The following is a 22700-nucleotide window of genomic DNA, read 5'->3' as shown; positions in this document are numbered from 1 at the left end:
GTGGAAAGAAAGAAAAAGAAGGGAAAGGCCACACTAAAGTGAAGAAACAACAATTGACTTAAGGTGCTCTACAATTACATCTATTATTATTCAGATAGAATTTATTATAAAAGGTACATATGTTCTTTATTTGTGGTTTTCTCGTTTAGAGTTGTGCATGTCTACTTGTAGGAAAGGAAAATTGCATATCTTCTAAGTCTTGTAATGTGCATTAAAATCACATGATTTGGTCCTCGTATTGCTGATTCAAATAGATTAGATGATGTGGTCACAATTAATACATATTAAAATCTTTAGACGTGTGAATGAATTTATATTTCATTTGATGCTTTAGTGGCACAAATCTTGTTTTCTCCATGTATTCATCTCACAATGCTTCCTTGTTTACACTAGTGTGGATTCTCCAAATTTTAGTACTGATTTTCTATATTGTTGAGCTTAGATATTTCTCTAATTGCTCCATGTTGGTTATGAATATAAAAGATGGAATGTTGAGGTGTGAGACATACTAAACCTGTGTAAATAAAATCATGTGTTGGATGCCCAAAATCCAATTGTATGCATAAGTTTGAAAACAAAAGAGCGACAGTATAAAAAGTAAACAATGCCATTATTCATTAATAAAGTGTTAAGAATGTGAACGCTTTGATGATGTAATTGTTAACTAGTGGAATGCATTAAAAATCAGTTGAATTGGCCACAAATTATTTTTTTGATTTGGTCATCTACATGCAATGAAGAATGAATTGTGATGGTAGTTAATGCATTTGGAAAAATCAATTGGCATGATGTCGACATTCTAAAGTAGTGGTGTGATTGTTATACTCTGGATTGGTATAAATGTATTGTGTGCCTGCAATTGAGATGGTGTGATAGAAGTAGTTTTTTTTTTAATATGTGACATTAAAACTCTTGTGAGATGTTATTTACCCTTTAGAGATGATCATTGAAGACCAAAGATAAAATATATGTTTCAGTTTCTTAAAAATAAGTTACTATATGGAAAATATCAAAGGAAGTGTAGTCAAGTTATGTCGACAAATATCATATCAGGCTTGCTCATACAAACATAGTTTTCTAGCTTTCTAGGGAATGGAACTGTCATATAAATCCATCAAATTTTAATTTGACACTGCAAACTACATAGGACATTGACCCTCAAGTGAAGATACAATTTCTTGGTAAGATTCATTGATACCTGAAGGATGGGAATATTCACCATAGATATACATGTGATTTTATACTGAACACAACTGAAGGAACTAAGCATGATATTTTAGAGTTTAGCCATTGCCTGGCTCAATTTTCTTGAGACACATTGAGATACCCAGTTATATTAGTAGTCATTGCAATTAGATTGTAAATCTCATAGAGGTTCTTGAGAATATGTTCCTAGTTATTTGAGATGTGCCATGGCACACCATCTTGAGTTCTATTTTTCTAATAAAAGACTATTTACAAAAGAATTTGACCTATTGTATTAGTGGTTACAATATTTTTCTTTTTTTCTATAACAGTGAATCAAGATCGATGCAAAACCCATGATCCAAAAAAATAAAATAAAATCAATACTATTTGTTTAATCATACGAGTGTTTTAGACTATCAAGAAAAACTTGAGAGATGCAGCTAACAAAGAGAAGTCAAAGACCGTCTATACGTTCTACAATTTTGGTACTTTGATCACAAATGACTTTGTTTGAAGTTAGGCCAACACATAAGGTAAATCAATGTAAAAATACTCCTAGGATGGTACTGGAAGAATTTAAAAGTGAGGGAATATGTCATGGGAAGTCCGCTGAAAAATTATTTAATAGGAGTCCATACATGAATGGTCCTAAATATGGTGAAAAATTGGAGTTATAAAATTCGTCAGAACAACATGGGGACACAACACATGGTCTAATAGTGGTTATGAATGAAGTTCATAGTGTTGTAGATAATATTATGATTTTCGCTCTAGAATCATCAATGTAATTTTAAAAAGGATGAATGTAACTGGGTATCTCGAAATGTCTCAAAACAACTCAGGCAAGTAACTTCTGGCCTCTAAAATATCATGCTGAGTTCCTTGATTTGTGGGGAGTACAAAATAACATGCATATTTATGGTGAATATTCCTATCCTTTAGATATATATGAACCTTAGGAAGAGATCATGTCTTCACATGAGATTTAATTTCTTGTGAAGATCGCAGCGTCAAATTAAAGAGCTGTGGATTTATATGAAAGTCACATTGCGTAGAAAGTTGAAAAACTTCATTTGTATAAACAAGCCTCATATGAGATTTTTCAACATCATTTGACTACACTTCCTCTGATATTTCACCTACAATAATAATATTTCTATGAAACCCAAAAATGGATTTTATCCTTGGTCTTAAATGAGCATCTTTGTAGGGTAAATAAATTCTCACTAGAGTTTTAATACCACATATATTTAAAAGAATACTCTTTACTTTTGTCACACCATCTTTATTACATGCACACAATACATTTAGATCCATCCAATTTTTAACAATCACATCACTACTTTAAAATGTTTCCATCACACCAACCGATTTGGACCAATGCATTAACTACCAACACAATACATTCCTCATTGCATGGAGATGACTAGACCAAAATACTAATTTGAAACCAATTCAACTGATGTTCAATGCATTCCACTAGCTGAAAATTGCACTAACAATGAGTTCACACACCCAATACATTATTAATGAATAATTGCACCATCTAATTTTACACTATCTCTCTTTTGTTTTCAAATTTATTTGCACAACTATATTCTGGGAAGTCAACACATGATTTCATTCACACCAGCTTAGTGTGTCTCACACCTCAACATTCCATTTTTTATATTCAAAACTAGCATGGTACAATTAGTAACATATTTAAGCTTAATTCCTAAAGCCTCAATGGCATGGTCTTATTCAGAATTGATTCAATGACTTAAAATGGTCTAAAGGCACTCAATAATATATAATTTCAATGCACTTGGAGACCTATGGTAGTCCTTGGATAAATTGAGCACCTACAACAAGGAGAAAGTTAGCTTAGCGTTTTAAATTTTTTAAAGGAAGAAAATAAACATAGCATTTTTTGATTGACTATATAAAAATAAAAAAAGAGATCAAAAAATTGAGAGGTCGAAAGAAAGAAAAAGAAGGGAAAGGGCACACTAAAGTGAAGAAGCAACAATTGAATCAAGGTGGTCTACAATTACATCTATTATTATTCAATTAGAATGTGTTATAAAAGTACATATGTTCTTTATTTGTGGTTTTCTCGATTAGAGCTGCGCACGTCTACTTGTAGGAAAGGAAAATTGCATGTCTTCTAAGTCTTGTAATGCACATTAAAATCACATGATTTGGTCCTAGTATTGCTTATTCAAATAGATTATATGATGTGGTCACAATTAATACATATTAGAATCTTCAGATGTGTGAATGCATTTATATTTCAGTTGATGCTTTAGTGGCACAAATCCTGTCTTCTCCACGTATTCATCTCACCATGCTTGCTTGTTTAAACTAGTGTGGATTCTCCAAATTTTAGCACTGATTTTCTATATCGTTGAGCTTAAATATTTCTCTAATTGGTCCAAGCTGGTTATGAATATAAAAAATGGAATGATGAGGTGTGAGACACACTAAACCTGTGTAAATAAAATCATGTCTTGGATGCCCAAAATCCAATTGTATGCATAAGTTTGAAAACAAAAGAGAGATAGTGTAAAATGTAGACGATACCATTATTCATTAATAAAGTGTTAAGAATGTGAGTGGTTTGATAATGTAATCGTTAAGTAGTGGAATGCATTAAAAATCAGTTGAATTGGCCTCAAATTACTTTTTTGATTTGGTCATCTACACATAATGAAGAATTAATTATGATGGTAGTTAATGCATTTAGCGAAATCAATTGACGTGATGTCAACATTCTAAAGTAGTGGTGTGATTGTTGTACTCTAGATCAGTCTAAATGTATTGTGTGCCTCCAATTGAGATGGCGTGATAGAAGTAAAGTTTTTTTTTTTTATATGTGATATTAAAACTCTTGTGAGAAGTTATTTACCCTATAGATATGATAAATTAAGACCAAATATAAAATCTATGTTTCAGTGTCTTAAAAATAAGTTACTATAAGAAAAATATCTGAGGAAGTCCAGTCAAGTTATGTCGACAAATATCACATGAGGCTTTCTCATACAAACATAGTTTTCTAGCTTTCTAGGCAATGGAACTGCCATATAAATCCATAAAATTTTAATTTGACACTGCAAACCACACACGACATTGACCCTCAAGTGAAGATACAATTTCTTGCTAAAGTTCATTGATACCTAAAGGATGGGAATATTCACCATAAATATCCATGTGATTTTATACTCAACACAGCTGAAGGAACTAAGCATGACATTTTATAGGTTAGCCATTACCTGGCTTAATTTTCTTGAGACACAATGAGATACCCAGTTATATCAGTAGTCATTACAGTTAGATTGCAAATCTTGTAGAGGTTCTCGAGAATATGTCCCTAGTTATTTGAGATGTGCCATGGAACACCATCCTGAGTTTTATTTTTCTTATAAAAGACTATTTACAAAAAGCATTTGATCTATTGTATTAGTGGTTACAATATTTTTCTTTCTTTCTATAATAGTGAATCAAGATCGATGCAAAACCCATGATCCAAAAAAATAAATAAAATTGATACTATTTGTTTGAGCATGTGAGTGTTTTCGACTATCAAGAAAAACTTGTGAGATGCAGCTAACAAAGAAAGTCAAAAACCTTCTATACCTTCTACAATTTTGTTACTTTGATCACAAACGTCTTTCCTTGAAGTTAGGCCAACACATACGGTAAAGTAATGTAAAAAAAACTCCTAGGATGGTACTGGAAGGCTTTAAAAGGGAGAGAATATGTCGATCTCAGGGGAAGTCCACTGAACATTTATTTATTAGGAGTCTATACATGAATGGTCCTAAATATGGTGAAAAATTTGAGTTATAAAATTCTTTAGAACAACATGGGGACACAACAAAAGGTATAATAGTGGTTATGAATGAAGTTCATAGTGTTGCGGATAATATTATGATTTTTGCTCTAGAATCATCAATGTAATTTTAAAGAGGACCAATCTAACTGGGTATCTTGAAATGTCTCAAAACAATTCAGGCAAGTAACTTCTGGCCTCTTGTGAAGTTTATAGTGTCAAATTAAAGACCTATGGATTTATATTAAAGTCCCATTGCGTAGAAAGTTGAAAAACTTCATTTGTAGAAACAAGCCTCATATGAGATTTGTCGAAATCATTTGACTAAACTTCCTTTGATATTTCACCTACAGTAATAATATTTCTATGAAACCCAAAAAGGGATTTTATCCTTTGTCTTAAATGAGAATCTCTGTAGGGTAAATAACTTCTCACAAGAGTTTTAATACCACATATATTTAAAAAAATACTCTTTACTTTTCTCACCTCATCTCTATTACATGCACACAATACATTTAGATCCATCAAAATTTTAACAATCACGCCACTACTTTAAAATGTTTCCGTCACACTAATTGATTTGGACCAATGCATTAACTACCAGCACAATGCATTCCTCATTGCATGGTGATGACTAGACCAAAATACTAATCTGAGACCAATTCAACTGATGTTCAATGCATTCCACGAGCTGACAATTACACTACCAAAGTTTTCACACACCCAATACCTTATTAATGAATAATTGCACCATCTGATTTTACACTATCTATCTTTTGTTTTCAAATTTATTTGCACAACTATATTTTCGGAAGTCAAAACATGATTTCATTCACCCCAGCTTAGTGTGTCTCACACCTCAATGTTCCATTTTTTATATTCAAAACCAACATGGTACAATTAGTAACATATTTAACCTAATGCCTAAAGCCTCAATGGCACGGCCTTATTCGGAATTGATTCAATGAATTAAAATGGTCTAAAGGCACTCATTAATATGTAATGTCAATGCACTTGGAGACCTATGGTGGTCCTTGGATAAATTGAGCATCTACAACAAGGAGAAAGTTAGCTTAGCATTTTAAATTTTGTAAATGAAGAAAATAAACATATCATTTATTTATTGAATCTATAAAACTAAAAAAAGAGGTCAACAAAATGAAAGGTGGAAAGAAGGAAAAAGAAGTGAAAGGGCACACTAAAGTGAAGAAACAACAATTGACTCAAGGTGCTCTACAATTACATCTATTATTATTAAGATATAATGTGTTATAAAAGGTACACATGTTCTTTATTTGTTGTTTTCTCGATTAGAGTTGTGCACGTCTACTTGTAGGGAAGGAAAATTGCATATCTTCTAAGTCTTGCACATTAAAATCACATGATTTGGTCCTAGTATTGCTTATTCAAATAGATTACATGATGTGGTCACAATTAATACATATTAGAATCTTCACACGTGTGAATGCATTTATATTTCAGTTGATGATTTAGTGGCACAACTCTTGTCTCCTAGACGTATTCATCTTACCATGCTTCCTTGTTTAAACTAGTGTGGATTGTCCAAATTTTAGCATTGATTTTCTATATCGTTGAGCTTAAATATTTCTCTAATTGTTCCATGTTGGTTACGAATATAAAAAATGGAATGCTAAGCTGTGAGACACACTAAACCTGTGTACATAAAATCATGCGTTGGATGCCCAAAATCCAATTGTATGCATAACTTTGAACACAAAAGGGTGAAAGTGTAAAAAGTAAATGATGCCATTATTCATTGATAAAGTGTTATGAATGTGAACGCTTTGATTATGTAATTGTTAACTAGTGGAATGCATTAAAAATCAATTGAATTGGTCTCAAATTATTTTTTTGATTTGGTCATCTACATGGAATGAAGAATGAATTGTGATGGCAGTTAATGCATTTGGAAAAATAAATTGGCGTGATGTCAACATTCTAAAGTAGTGGTGTGATTGTTATACTCTAGATTGGTATAAATGTAGTGTATGCCTATTATTGAGATGGCATGATAGAAGTAAAGTTTTTTTCTTTTAATATGTGATATTAAAACTCTTGTGAGAAGTTATTTATCCTATAGAGATGATCATTTAGGACCAAAGATAAAATCTATGTTTCAGTTTCTTAAAAATAAGTTACTATAAGCAAAATATTAGAGGAAGTGCAGTCAAGTTATGTGGACAAATATCATGTGGGACTTGCTCATACAAACATAGTTTTCCAGCTTTCTAGGCAACGAAACTGTCATATAAGTCCATAAAATTTTGATTTGGCACTGCAAAGTACACATTACATTGACCCTCAAGTGAAGATACAATTTCTTGCTAAGGTTCATTGATACTTGAACAATGGGAATATTCACCATAAATATCCATTACCTGGCTCAATTTTCTTGAGACACATTGAGATACCGAGTTATATCAGTAGTCATTGCAATTAGATTGCAAATCTCGTAGAGGTTCTCGAGAATATGTTCCTAGTTATTTCAAATGTGCCATGGCACACCATCTTGAGTTCTATTTTTCTAATAAAAGACTATTTACAAAAGCATTTTATCTGTTGTATTAGTGGTTACAATCTTTTTCTTTCTTTCTATAATAGTGAATCAAGATCAATGGAAAACCCATGATCTAAAAAAAATAAAATAAAATTATACTATTTGTTTGAGCATGTGAGTGTTTTAGACTATCAAGAAAAATTGGTGAGATGCAGCTAACAAAGAAAAGTCAAAGACCCTCTATACTTTCTACAATTTTGGTACTTTGATCACAAACGATTTTGCTTGAAGTTCGGCCAGAACATAAGTTAAAGCAATGTAAAAAAACTCATAGGATGGTACAGGAAGACTTTAAAAGGAAGAGAATATGCCAATCACAGGGGAAGACCACTGAAGATTTATTTAATAGGAGTCCATACATGAATGGTCCTAAATATGGTGAAATATTGGAGTTAGAAAATTATTCAGAACAACATGGGGACACAACACAAGGTCTAATAATGGTTATTAATGAAGTTCATAGTGTTGCAGATAATATTATGATTTTCGCTCTAGAATCATCAATGCAATTTTAAAGAGGACCAATATAACTGGGTATCTTGAAATGTCTCAAAACAATTCAGGAAAATAACTTGTAGCCTCTAAAATATCATGCTTAGTTCCTTGATTTGTGGTGAGTACAAAATAACATGCATATTTATGGTGAAGATTCCTATCCTTTAGATACATATGAACCTTCGGAAGAGATTGTTTCTTCACATGAGATTTAATTTCTTGTGAAGTTTGCAGTGTCAAATTAAAGACCTGTGGATTTATATGAAATTCCCATTGCGTAGAAAGTTGAAAATTTCATCTGTAGAAACAAGCCTCATATGAGATTTGTCGACATCGTTTGACTACACTTCCTCTGATATTTCACCTACAGTATTAATATCTCTATGAAACCCAAAAAGTGATTTTATCCTTGGTCTTAAATGAGCATCTCTGTAGGGTAAATAACTTCTCACGAGAGTTTTAATACCACATATATTTAAAAAAATACTCTTTACTTTTGTCACCCCATCTATATTACATGGACACAATACATTTAGATCCATCCAAATTTTAAGAATCACACCACTACTTTAAAATGTTTCCATCGCACCAACGGATTTGGACCAATGAATTAACTACTAGCATAATGCATTCCTCATTGCATGGAGATGACTAGACCAAAATACTAATCTGAGAGCAATTCAACTAATGTTCAAGGCATTCCACCAGCTGACAATTGCACTACCAAAGCATTCACACACCCGATACCTTATTAATGAATAATTGCACCATCTAATTTTACACTATCTCTCTTTTGTTTTCAAATTTATTTGCACAACTATATTTTGGGAAGTCAACACATGATTTCATTCACACTAGATTAGTGTGTCTCACACCTCAACGTTCCATTTTTTATATTCAAAACCAGCATGGTACAATTAGTAACATATTTAAGCTTAATGCCTAAAGCCTCAATGACATGGTCTTATTCAAAATTGATTCAATGAATTAAAATGGTCTAAAGGCACTCAATAATATGTAATGTCAATGCACTTAGAGACCTATGGTAGTCCTTGGATAAATTGAACATCTACAACAAGGAGAAAGTTAGGTTAGCATTTTAAATTTTGTAAATAAAGAAAATAAACATATCATTTTTTTTATTGAATATATAAAAATAAAAAAATATTAAAAAAATGAGAGGGGGAAAGAAAGAAAAAGAAGGGAAAGGGCACACTAATGTGAAGAAACAACAATTGACTCAAGTTTCTCTACAATTACATCTATTATTATTCAGATCGAATGTATTATAAAAGGTACATATGTTCTTTATTTTTCATTTTCTGGATTAGAGTTGCGCACATCTACTTGTAGCAAAGGAAAATTACATATCTTGTAAGTCTTGTAATGCACATTAAAATCACATGATTTGGTCCTAGTATTGTGGATTCAAATAGATTACATGATATGGTCACAATTAATACATATTAGAATCTTCAGACGTGTGTATGCATTTATATTTCAATTGATTCTTTAGTGGCACAAATCTTGTCTTCTCCATGTATTCATCTCACCAAGCTTCCTTGTTTAAACTAGTGTGGATTCTCCAAATTTTAGCACTGATTTTCTATATCGTTGAGCTTAAATATTTCTCTAATTGTTCCATGTTGGTTATGAATATAAAAGATGGAATGTTGAGGTGTTAGACACACTAAACCTATGCAAATAAAATCGTGTGTTGGATGCTGAAAATCCAATTGTATGCATAAGTTTGAAAACAAAAGAGCTATAGTATAAAAAGTAAACGATGCCATTATTCATTAATAAAGTGTTAAGAATGTGAAAACTTTGATGATGTAACTGTTAACTAGTGGAATGCATTAAAAATCAGTTGAATTGGTCTCAAATTATTTTTTTGATTTGGTCATCTACATGCAATGAAGAATGAATTGTTATGGTAGTTAATGCATTTGTCAAAATCAATTGGCATGATGTCGACATTCTAAAGTAGTGGTGTGATTGTTATACTCTGGATTGGTATAAATGTATTGTGTGCCTACAACTAAGATGGCGTGAGAGAAGTAAAGTTTTTTTTTTAATATGTGATATTAAAACTCTTGTGAGAAGTTATTTACCCTATAGAGATGATCATTTAAGACCAAAGTTAAAATCTATGTTTCAGTTTCTTAAAAATAAGTTACTATAAGCAAAATATTAGAGGAAATGTTGTCAAGTTATGTGGACAAATATCATATGAGGCTTGCTCATACAAACATAGTTTTCTAGCTTTCTAGGTAATGGAACTATCATACAAATCCCTAAAATTTTAAATTGACACTGCAAACTACACAGGAAATTGACCCTCAAGTGAAGATACAAATTCTTGCTAAGGTTCATTGATACCTGAACGATGGAATATTCACCATAAATATCCATGTGATTTTATACTCAATACAGCTGAAGGAACTAAGCATGATATTTTAGAGGTTAGCCATTACCTGGCTCAATTTTCTTGAGACACATTGAGATACCGAGTTATATTAGTAGTCATTGCAATTAGATTGTAAATCTCATAGAGGTTTCCGAGAATATGTTCCTAGTTATTTGAGATGTGCCATGGCACACCATCTTGAGTTCTATTTTTCTAATAAAAGGCTATTTAAAAAAGCATTTGATCTATTGTGTTAGTGGTTACAATCTTTTTCTTTCTTTCTATCATAGTGAATCAATATCAATCCAAAACCCATGATCCAAAAAAAAAAGATAAAATCGATACTATTTGTTTGACCGTGTGACTGTTTTAGACTATCAAGAAAAAATTGTGAGATGCAACTAACAAAAAAAAGTGAAAGACCCTCTATACATTCTACAACAACTTTGCCTGAAGTTAAGCCAACACATAAGGTAAAGTAATGTTAAAAAACTACTAGGATGGTAATGGAAGACTTTAAAAGGGAGGGAATATGCCAATCTCAAGGGAGGTCCGCCGAAAATTTATTTAATAGGAGTCCATACATGAATGGTCCTAAATATGGTGAAAATTTGGAGTTAAAAAATTCTTCAGAACAACATGGGGACACAACACAAGGTCGAATAGTGGTTATGAATGAAGTTCATAGTGTTGCAGATAATATTATGATTTTCGCTCTAGAATCGTCAATGTAATTTTAAAGCGGACCAATCTAACTGGGTATCTCGAAATGTATCAGAACAATTCAGGCAAATAACTTTTGGCCTATAAAATATCATGCTCGGTTCCTTGATTTGTGGTGAGTACAAAATAACATGCATATTTATGGTGAAGACTCCTACCCTTTAGATATATATGAACCTTAGGAAGAGATTGTTTCTTCACATGAGATTTAATTTCTTGTGAAGTTCGCTGTGTCAAATTAAAGAGCTGTGGATTTATATGAAATTCACATTGCGTAGAAAGTTGAAAGACTTCATTTGTAGAAACAAGCCTCATACGAGATTTGTTGACATCATTTGACTAGACTTCCTCTGATATTTCACCTACAATAATAATATTTCTATGAAACCCAAAAAGTGATTTTATCCTTGGTATTAAATGAGCATCTTTGTGTGGTAAATAACTTCTCAGAAGAGTTTTAATACCACATATATTTAAAAAAATACTCTTTACTTTTTTGACACCATCTCTATTACATGCACACAATACATTTAGATCCAACCAAATTTTAAAAATCATGCCACTACCGTAAAATGTTTCCATCACACCAACTAATTTGGACCAATGCATTCCTAAATGCATGGAGATGACTAGTCCAAAATACTAATCTGAGAACAATTCAACTGATGTTCAATGCATTCTACTAGTTGACAATTTCACTACCAAAGTGTTCACACACCCAATACCTTATTAATGAATAATTGCACCATTTGATTTTACACTCTCTCTTTTGTTTTAAAATTTATTTGCACAACTATATTCTAGGAAGTCAACACATGATTTCATTCGCACCAGTCTAGTGTCTCTCACAGCTCAACGTTTCACTTTTTATATTCAAAACTAGCATGGTACAATTAGTAACATATTTAAGCTGAATGCCTAAAGCCTCAATGACATTGTCTTATTCAGAATTGATTCAATGAATTAAAATGGTCTAAAGGAACTCAATAATATGCAATGTTAATGAACTTGGAGACCTATGGTAGTCCTTGGATAAATTGAGCATCTATAACAAGGAGAAAGTTAGGTTAGCGTTTTAAATTTTGTAAATGAAGAAAATAAACATATCATTTTTTTATTGAATATATAAAAATAAAAAAAGAGATGATAAAAATGAGAGGGGGAAAGAAAGAAAAAGAAGGGAAAGGGCACACTAAAGTGAAGAAACAACAATTGACTCAAGGTGCTCTATAGTTACATCTATTATTATTTAGATAGAATGTGTTATAAAAGGTACATATGTTCTTTATTTGCTAGTTTCTCGATTAGAGTTGCACACATCTAATTGTAGGAGAGGAAAATTGCATATCTTCTAAGTCTTATAATTCACATTAAAATCGTGTGATTTGGTCCTAGTACTGTTGATTCAAATAGATTACATGATGTGGTCACAATTAATACATATTAGAGTCTTCAGACGTGTGAATGCATTTATATTTCAGTTGATGCTTTAGTGGCAAAAATCTTGTCTTCTCCTTGTATTAATCTCACCAAGCTTCCTTGTTTAAACTAGTGTGGATTCTCCAAATTTTAGCATTGATTTTCTATATCGTTGAGCTTAAATATTTCTCTAATTGTTCCATGTTGGTTATGAATATAAAAAATGGAATTTTGAGGTGTGAAACACACTAAACGTGTATAAATAAAATCGTGTGTTGGATGCCCAAAATCCAATTGTATGGATAAGTTTGAAAATAAAAGAGAAATGGTATAAAAATTAAACGATGCCATTATTCATTAATAAAGTGTTAAGAATATGAACGCTTTGATTATGTAATTGTTAACTAGTGGAATGCATTAAAAATAAGTTGAATTGCCCTCAAATTATTTTTTTGATTTGGTCATCTACATGAAATGAAGAATGAATTGTGATGGTAGTTAATGAACTTGGTGAAATCAATTGGTGTGATGTTAACATTCTAAAGTAGTGGTGTGATTGTTCTACTCTGGATCGGTCTAAATGTATTGTGTGCCTACAATTGAGATGGTGTGACAGAAGTAAAGTTTTTTTTTTAATATGTGATATTAAAACTCTTGTGAGATGTTATTTACCCTATAGAGATGATCATTTAAGACCAAAGATAAAATCTATGTTCCAGTTTCTTAAAAATAAGTTACTATAAACAAAATATCATAGGAAATGGAGTCAAGTTATGTGGACAAATATCATATGAGGCTTGCTCATACAAACATAGTTTTCCAGGTTTCTAGGCAATGGAATTGTCATATAAATCCATAAAATGTTAATTTGACACTGCAAACTACACAGGACATTCACACTCAATTGAAGATACAATTTCTTGCTAAGGTTCATTGATACCTGAAGGATGGGAATATTCACCATAAATATCCACGTGATTTTATACTCAACACAACTGAAGGAACTAAGCATCATATTTTAGAGGTTAGCCATTACCTAGCTTAATTTTCTTGAGACACATTGAGATACCCAGTTATATCAGTAGTCATTGCAATTAGGTTGCAAATCTTGTAGAGGTTCTCGAGAATATGTCCCTATTTATTTGAGATGTGCCATGGCACACCATCTTGAGTTATATTTTTCTTGTAAAAGACTATTTACAAAAGCATTTGACCTATTGTATTAGTGGTTACAATATTTTTCTTTGTTTCTATAATAGTGAATCAAGATCGATGCAAAACCCATGATCCAAAAAAATAAAATAAAATCGATACTATTTGTTTGAGCATGCGAGTGTTTTCGACTATCAAGAAAAACTTGTGAGATGCAGCTAACAAAGAAAGTCCAAGACCCTCTATACCTTCTACAATTTTGGTACTTTGATCGCAAACATCTTTGGTTGAAGTTAGGCCAACACATAAGGTAAAGCAATGTAAAAAAAACTCCTAGGATGGTACTAGAAGGATTAAAAGGGATAGAATATGTCAATCTTAGGGGAAGTCCACTAGAAATTTATTTAATAGGAGTCTATACATGAATGGTCCTAAATATGGTGAAAAATTGGAGTTAGAAAATTCTTTAGAACAACGTGGGGACACAACAAAAGGTCTAATAGTGGTTATGAATGAAGTTCATAGTGTTACGAATAAGATTATGATTTTCGCTCTAGAATCATCAATGTAATTTTAAAGAGGACCAATCTAACTGGGTATCTCAAAATGTCTCAAAACAATTCAGGCAAGTAACTTCTGGCCTCTTGTGAAGTTTATAGTGTCAAATTAAAGACCTATGGATTTATATGAAAGTCCCATCGCGTAGAAAGTTGAAAAACTTCATTTGTAGAAACAAGCCTCATATGAGATTTGTCGAAATCATTTGACTAAACTTCCTCTGATATTTCACCTACAGTAATAATATTTCTGTGAAACCCAAAAAGAGATTTTATCCTTGGTCTTAAATGAGCATCTCTGTAGGGTAAATAACTTCTCACAAGAGTTTTAATACCACATATATTTAAAAAAATACTCTTTACTTTTCTCACCTCATCTCTATTACATGCACACATTACATTTAGATCCATCAAAATTTTAACAATCATGCCACTAATTTAAAATTTTTCCATCACACTAATTGATTTGGACCAATGCATTAACTACCAGCATAATGCATTCCTCATTGCATGGTGATGACTAGACCAAAATACTAATTTGAGACCAATTCAACTAATGTTCAATGCATTCCACGAGCTGATAATTGCACTACCAAATTTTTCACACACCCAATACCTTATTAATGAATAATTGCACCATCTAATTTGACACTATCTCTCTTTTGTTTTCAAATTTATTTGCACAAATATATTCTGGGAAGTCAAAACATGATTTCATTCACCCAAGCTTAGTGTGTCTCACACCTCAACGTTCCATTTGTTATATTCAAACCCAACATGGTACAATTAGTAACATATTTAACCTAATGCCTAAAGCCTCAATGGCATGGGCTTATTCAGAATTGATTCAATGAATTAAAATGGTCTAAAGGCGCTCAATAATATGTAATGTCATTGCACTTGGAGACCTATGGTAGTCCTTGGATAAATTGAGCATCTACAACAAGGAGAAAGTTAGCTTAGCGTTTTAAATTCTGTAAATGAAGAAAATAAACATATCATTTCTTTATTGAATCTATAAAACTAAAAAAAGAGGTGAAAAAAATGAAAGGTGGAAAGAAAGAAAAAGAAGGGAAAGGGCACACTAAAGTGAAGAAACAACAATTGACTCAAGGTGCTCTACAATTACATATATTATTATTAAGATAGAATGTGTTATAAAAGGTACATATGTTCTTTATTTGTGGTTTTCTCGATTAGTTTTGCGCACGTCTACTTGTAGGAAAGGAAAATTGCATATCTTCTAAGTCTTGCACATTAAAATCACATGATTTGGTCCTAGTATTGCTGATTCAAATAGATTACATGATGTGGTCAAAATTAATACATATTAGAATCTTCAAACGTGTGAATGCATTTATATTTCAGTTGATGCTTTAGTGGCACAACTCTTGTCTCCTAAACGTATTCATCTCACCATGCTTCCTTGTTTAAACTAGTGTGGATTCTCCAAATTTTAGCATTGATTTTCTATATCGTTGAGCTTAAATATTTCTCTAATTGTTCCATGTTTGTTATGAATATAAAAAATGGAATTTTGAGGTGTGAGACACACTAAACCTGTGTAAATAAAATCATGTTGGATGCCCAAAATCCAATTGTATGCATAACTTTGAAAACAAAAGGGCGATAGTGTAAAAAGTAAACAATGCCATTATTCATTAATAAAGTGTTATGAATGTGAACGCTTTGATTATGTAATTGTTAAATAGTGCAATGCATTAAAAATCAGTTGAATTGGTCACAAATTATTTTTTTCATTTGGCCATCTACATGGAATGAAGAATGAATTGTGATGGTAGTTAATGCATTTGGAAAAATCAATTGGCGTGATGTCAAAATTCTAAAGTAGTGGTGTGATTGTTATACTCTGGATTGGTATAAATTTAGTGTGTGCCTACTATTGAGATGGCATGATAGAAGTAAAGTTTTTTTTTTTTAATATGTGATATAAAACTCTTGTGAGATGTTATTTACCCTATACAGATGATCATTTAGGACCGAAGATAAAATCTATGTTTCAATTTCTTAAAAATAAGTTACTATAAGCAAAATATTAGAGGAAGTGCAGTCAAGTTATGTGGACAAATATCATGTCAGGCTTTCTCATACAAACATAGGTTTCCAGCTTTCTAGGCAATGGAACTGTCATATAAGTCCATAAAATTTTAATTTGGCACTGCAAAGTACATAGGATATTGACCCTCAAGTGAAGATAGAATTTCGTGCTAACATTCATTGATACTTGAACAATGGGAATATTCACCATAAACATCCATGTGATTTTAAACTCAACAAAGCTGAAGGAGCTAAGCAGGATATTTTAGAGGTTATCCATTACCTGGCTCAGTTTTCTTGAGACACATTGAGATACCCGGTTATATCAGTAGTCATTGCAATTAGGTTGCAAATCTCGTAGAGGTTCTCGAGAATATGTTCCTAGTTATTTCAGATGTGCCATGGCACACCATCTTTAGTTCTATTTTTCTAATAAAAGACTATTTACAAAAGCATTTGATCTATTGTTTTAGTGGTTACAATATTTTTCTTTCTTTCTATAATAATGAATCAAGATCGATGCAAAACCCATGATCTAAAAAAATAAAATAAAATTATACTATTTGTTTGAGCATGCGAGTGTTTTAGAATATCAAGAAAAATTTGTGAGATGCAGCTAGCAAAGAAAAGTCAAAGACCCTCTATACTTTCTACAATTTTGGTACTTTGATCACAAACGACTTTGCTTGAAGTTCGGCCACCACATAAGTTAAAGAAATGTAAAAAAAACTCATAGGATGGTACTGAAAGACTTTAAAAGGGAGAGAATATGCCGATCTCAGGGGAAGTCCACTGATTATTTATTTAATAGGAGTCCATACATGAATGGTCCTAAATATGGTGAAAAATTGGAGTTAGAAAATTATTCAGAACAACATCGGGACACAAACAAGGTCTAGTAGTGTTTGTGAATGAAGTTCATAGTGTTGCAGATAATATTATGATTTTTGCTCTAGAATCATCAATGCAATTTTAAAGAGGACCAATCTAACTGGGTATCTCGAAATGTCTCAAAACAATTCAGGAAAATAACTTGTAGCCTCTAAAATATCATGCTTAGTTCCTTGATTTGTGGTGAGTACAAAATAACATGCATATTTATGGTGAAGATTCCTATCCTTTAGATATATATGAACCTTAGGAAGAGATTGTTTCTTCACATGAGATTTAATTTCTTGTGAAGTTCGCAGTGTCAAATTAAAGACCTGGGGATTTATATGAAATTCCCGTTGTGTAGAATGTTGAAAAACTTCATTTGTAGAAACAAGCCTCATATGAGATTTTTCGACATCGTTTGACTACACTTCCTTTGATATGTCACCTACAGTTATAATATCTCTATGAAACCCAAAAAGCGATTTTATCCTTGGTCTTAAATGAGAATCTTTGTAGGGTAAATAACTTCTCACAAGAGATTTAATACCACATATATTTAAAAAAATACTCTTTACTTTTGTCACCCCATCTATATTACATGCACACAATACATTTAGATCCATCCAAATTTTAACAATCACACCACTACTTTAAAATGTTTCCATCGCACCAACTAATTTGGACCAATGCATTAATTACCAGCATAATGCATCCCTCATTGCATGGAGATGACTGGTCCAAAATACTAATCTGAGAGCAATTCAACTGATGTTCAATGGATTCCACCAGCTGACAATTGCACTACCAAAGCATTCACACAGTCGATACCTTATTAATGAATAATTACACCATCTGTTTTTACACTATCTCTCTTTTGTTTTCAAATTTCTTTGCACAATTGTTGGGTCCCTATAATACTAGTGATTACCCCATTGCTATTGTAGTTGTACCCCATATTAATATTTTTGTGCCCCTATTATCCCCATATTGTTATTATTGTGCCCCATAGAATCCCTCTATTGTTATTTTTGTGGCTTTATATTATTATTGTTAGGTCGGCTGGGTTATATTGTGACTCCTTACACTCCTATATATAGAAAGGAGGTTTTGTCATTTGAATCATCCAAGAATTGTTCATTTATGTAATGTAGATGAGGTTGACCCCTCGAAGAGGCTGAATTCTAAGGCGTTGATCTATCTTTTCTATCTTTCTCTTCAGCTGGTTTCATAACATTTGGTATTAGAGCTTTGGATTCTAGGGTTTTGCCGCTCCAAACAGGTCATCGTGGCATTTTCACTATAACTTTTTTCTGCAACGTTTCAGAAGTTACAAAAAGAACCCATTTGAGAAGAAATCGCGCCGAACCTTGGGACTGAATTACAGAGTTGTTCGCACTATATTTGCGGAGATATGATTTGAGGAAGTTGGTCTTTTTGCAGACTCCTGAATTACATTCCAAACAGGTGACCTGGGGAAAAGCGTCATAACTTTCTCTCTGGGGATCCGATTGAAATTTAGTAAGAAGATACAGAAATAGGATGGACTGTAGCTTCTTGTATGCATTTTTTAGATCCAAAGGTCGAAATAGTGACTCATGGCACGTCGTACAAGTTCGCTCTACTGAACTAGCCTATAATCAAGTCATTGTGGGAGATTTCATATAACTCTTCCTTGGAGAATCCAATTTGGGTCAGACTTGTGGCATTGGAAAGAGGACACAGAGGGCTACCTCAGGTCACAAATTCAGATCTAGATGATTGGAAAGTACAGAGATACATCAGAGGCAATATCGAGCTCCTACAAAGTGAAAAAGATGTGTAGATTTTCTTAAATTTTTGCTTAAGCTTGGTTTGAAAATTTATTTTGAAGGAATTCAAAGGGCATAGTAGAGCATTATTATCAGTAACTGATTCCCCGAGGAAAGAAAATTCAAACACCTAGTAAGGAACCTGAAGGCTCTAGCATGACTCATGAAGAAGAGGAAGAAATGCAACATGATATATCAAAATTACAAGACCAAGTGCAACAACTGTCCCTTGCACAAAAAGGAACAGAATCTAAGATGGATGGTTTAAAGAAAGGCGTAGAAGCTAAGATGTATTGTTTAAAGAAAGGTGTAGAAGCTAATATGAATGACATTGAAGCTAAGATGGATGATTTGAAGATAGATTTGAAGATAGACATGGAAGAATTGAAGATAAATATGAATAAGTTGCTACAAGAAAGGGTCACTAATGGTGAAAGGGTAGTAAAGGAAACTCATGATGAGAACAAAAGAAATGTTAATCATGATTCCATAGACTCTAATGTTGGATCAAAGACCCACCATATTCCAAAAATCGATATGAGGAAGTTTGATGGCAAGGATCCCGCAACATGGATATTACAGATGGAGCAATTTTTCGATCTCAATAATGTGCAAAACACACAAAAGGTACGTATTGCAACTTTATATTTGGAACCAAATCAGTTTGTATGGTATCAATGGCTTTTCTCTCGTAAACAATTTATCACTTGGGCAATTTTTACGAAAGAATTGATAGCACATTATGAGGATACAAAAAGCAACACTTTTTTTAGCCAATTGATAAGTCTCAAACAAAAGGGTTCAATAATGGAGCACATTGAGGAGTTCCAAAAATTGAACATAAGGGTAAAAGATATTCCAGAAGAGCATAGGATTGATGTGTTCATAGGGTCTTTAAAGGATAATATCCAACATGATGTTCGCCTTTGGGAACCTGATTCATTAGAGAAGGCATTCGGGTTAGCAAGAAAAATGGAAAGCAAAATTATGGCAACCAGGAAGCATACCACTCACAACTATAAAGACGGAAGTGTTGTTGCCGCTAGTCTTCCACAACCTATAAGGTTGACACCACAAAAATTGGAAGAAAAAAGAGCAAAAGGGCTTTGTTACAGTTGTGATAGAAAATACACTAAAGGTCATAAGTGTGCTGAGAAGAAATTATTCTACATAGATTGTGAAGAGGAAGAAGAAAAGGAGCAAGAAAGGTCAAAAGAAGAAGATATACTCCAGGAACAAAGCCTAGATAAAGAAGAAATGAATCCGACCATATCTTGTAATGCATTGGCAGGAATTACCACTCCTCAAACCATCAAGATAGAAGGACAAATCAAGAAGAAAAAGGTAATAGTGTTGATTGATTCAGGAAGTACCCACAATTTTATTCATTGTAAGGTAGCAAAAGAATTGAATTGCTTCTTATATCCAGCACCAGAGTGTCAAGTGATGGTTGCAAATGGAGGAACAATAAATTGCTCTGGAAAGTGCCATAATATCAAGCTATCCATGGGAGAATATGTATTGACTAGCCCAATGCTTTCCATTCCAATGGGAGGTGTGATGTTGTACTAGGAGTCCAATGGCTACAATCCTTGGGTACAATAGCTTTTAATTTTCAAGAACTTTTCATGAAATTTTCTGTGGAAGGAAAGGAAGTTGAATTAAGGGGTATTGCAGGGAAATGGGGAAAGATAATCAGCTCTAACGGTATGACAAAGCTTCTAAAAAAGGAGAAAAGAGGTGTAATTGCACAATTATGTTCGCTAGATGTTTCCACATTGGAATCATCTATTTCTCCAGATCTCCAAAAAGTCTTGGACAATCATTCCAAGGTATTTGAGACTCCCAAAGGTCTCCCACCTATTCGTGATCATGATCATGCTATTCATCTGATTCCAGGAAGTGTTCCTCCAAACATCAGGCCGTACAGATATCCCTATGCCCAAAAGAGTGAAATTGAACGTATGGTTGCAGAAATGCTAGAGGCTGGTATAATTCAACCAAGTCAAAGTTCTTTCTCTGCTCCAGTAGTATTGGTGCACAAGAAGGATGGATCATGGCGCATGTGTCCAGATTATAGGGAGCTCAACAAGCTCACTATTAAAGATAAGTTTCCCATTCCTGTCATTGATGAATTACTGGATGAATTGCATGGATCAATTTACTTCACCAAGTTGGATCTTCGTTCAGGATATCATCAAATCAGAATGAAGATTGAAGACATTCCGAAAACAACATTTAGAACTCATGAGGGTCATTATGAATTTTTGGTCATGCCTTTTGGCCTTACCAATGCACCTTCAACATTTCAAGGTTTGATGAATTCAATTTTCAAACCATTCCTTAGAAAATTTGTGTTAGTATTTTTTGATGATATACTAATCTACAACAAGTCTTGGAAGGATCATGTTGAACATGTTGACAAGGTGCTACAACTATTGGAGGAGAAACAATTATATGCAAAAAGATCCAAATGTTTCTTTGGAGTACAAGAGGTGGAATATCTGGGTCATATTGTATCTCATGAAGGAGTTAAGGTAGACCCTAGCAAAATTAAAGCCATTAAGGAATGGAAAATTCCCACATCCATAAAGCATCTGCGAGGATTTCTTGGGTTGACAGGGTATTATCGCAAGTTTGTTAAGAATTATGGGAGAATAGCAGCACCTCTAACAACATTATTGAAGAAAGATGTGTTTTCATGGACTCCAGAAGCAACAAAGGCCTTCGAACATCTTAAAGAGGCAATGTGCCAAGCACCGGTCTTAGCTACACCAGACTTCACAAAAACCTTTATTGTGGAATGTGATGCTTCAGGAAATGGAATTGGTGTTGTTTTAATGCAAGATGAAAGACCCATTGCTTTTGAAAGTCGTCCAATCAAGGGAAAGTTTTTACTCAAAGCTATTTATGAGAAGGAAATGTTGGCAATACTCCATGCACTTAAGAAATGGCGACCCTACCTAATGGGAAGACACTTCAAGGTAAAAACAGATCATGATAGCCTTAAATACTTTTTAGAACAAAGATTATCCTCTGAAGAGCAACAAAAGTGGGTCACAAAGATGTTGGGTTATGACTTTGAAATCATCTACAAAAAAGGGAAGCAAAATGTGGTGGCAGATGCACTCTCAAGAAAGGATGAGGATGTGGAAGCATTGGATAAACGAAGCAAGGGAGGAATGGAAGAATGACGAAGAAGTGTGGGCACTTATTCGAAAGTTACAACAAGATTCCAGTATGTCTGATACATTTAGCTGGCAAAATGATTCGTTATGGTACAAAGATCGCTTATACCTCTGTAAGAATTCCCAGCTAAAACAAAAGATTCTTATGGAATTGCACACTTCTCCCTTAGGAGGGCACTCAGGATTTTTAAAAACTTACCACAGGGTTAAGAAGGAATTTTTTTGGGATGGCCTTAAATCAGATATTCAAAAGTTTGTGGCGGAATGTTTGGTTTGCCAACAAAATAAAGTTGAAACAATTAAGACACCGGGTCTATTACAACCTTTATCCATTCCAAGCCAACGTTGGGAGGAGGTTTCAATGGATTTTATCACAGGTTTACCCAAGTCTGAGGGAAAGAGTGTCATCATGGTGGTAGTTGACAGACTTACCA

The sequence above is a fragment of the Pinus tabuliformis genome, chromosome X, assembly GCF_031772625.1.
Source record: "Pinus tabuliformis cultivar Carrire ecotype Pingquan chromosome X, CPIR1, whole genome shotgun sequence".
In the NCBI taxonomy this organism is placed as follows: domain Eukaryota; kingdom Viridiplantae; phylum Streptophyta; class Pinopsida; order Pinales; family Pinaceae; genus Pinus; species Pinus tabuliformis.
Note: the sequence above shows the minus strand (reverse complement) of the source record.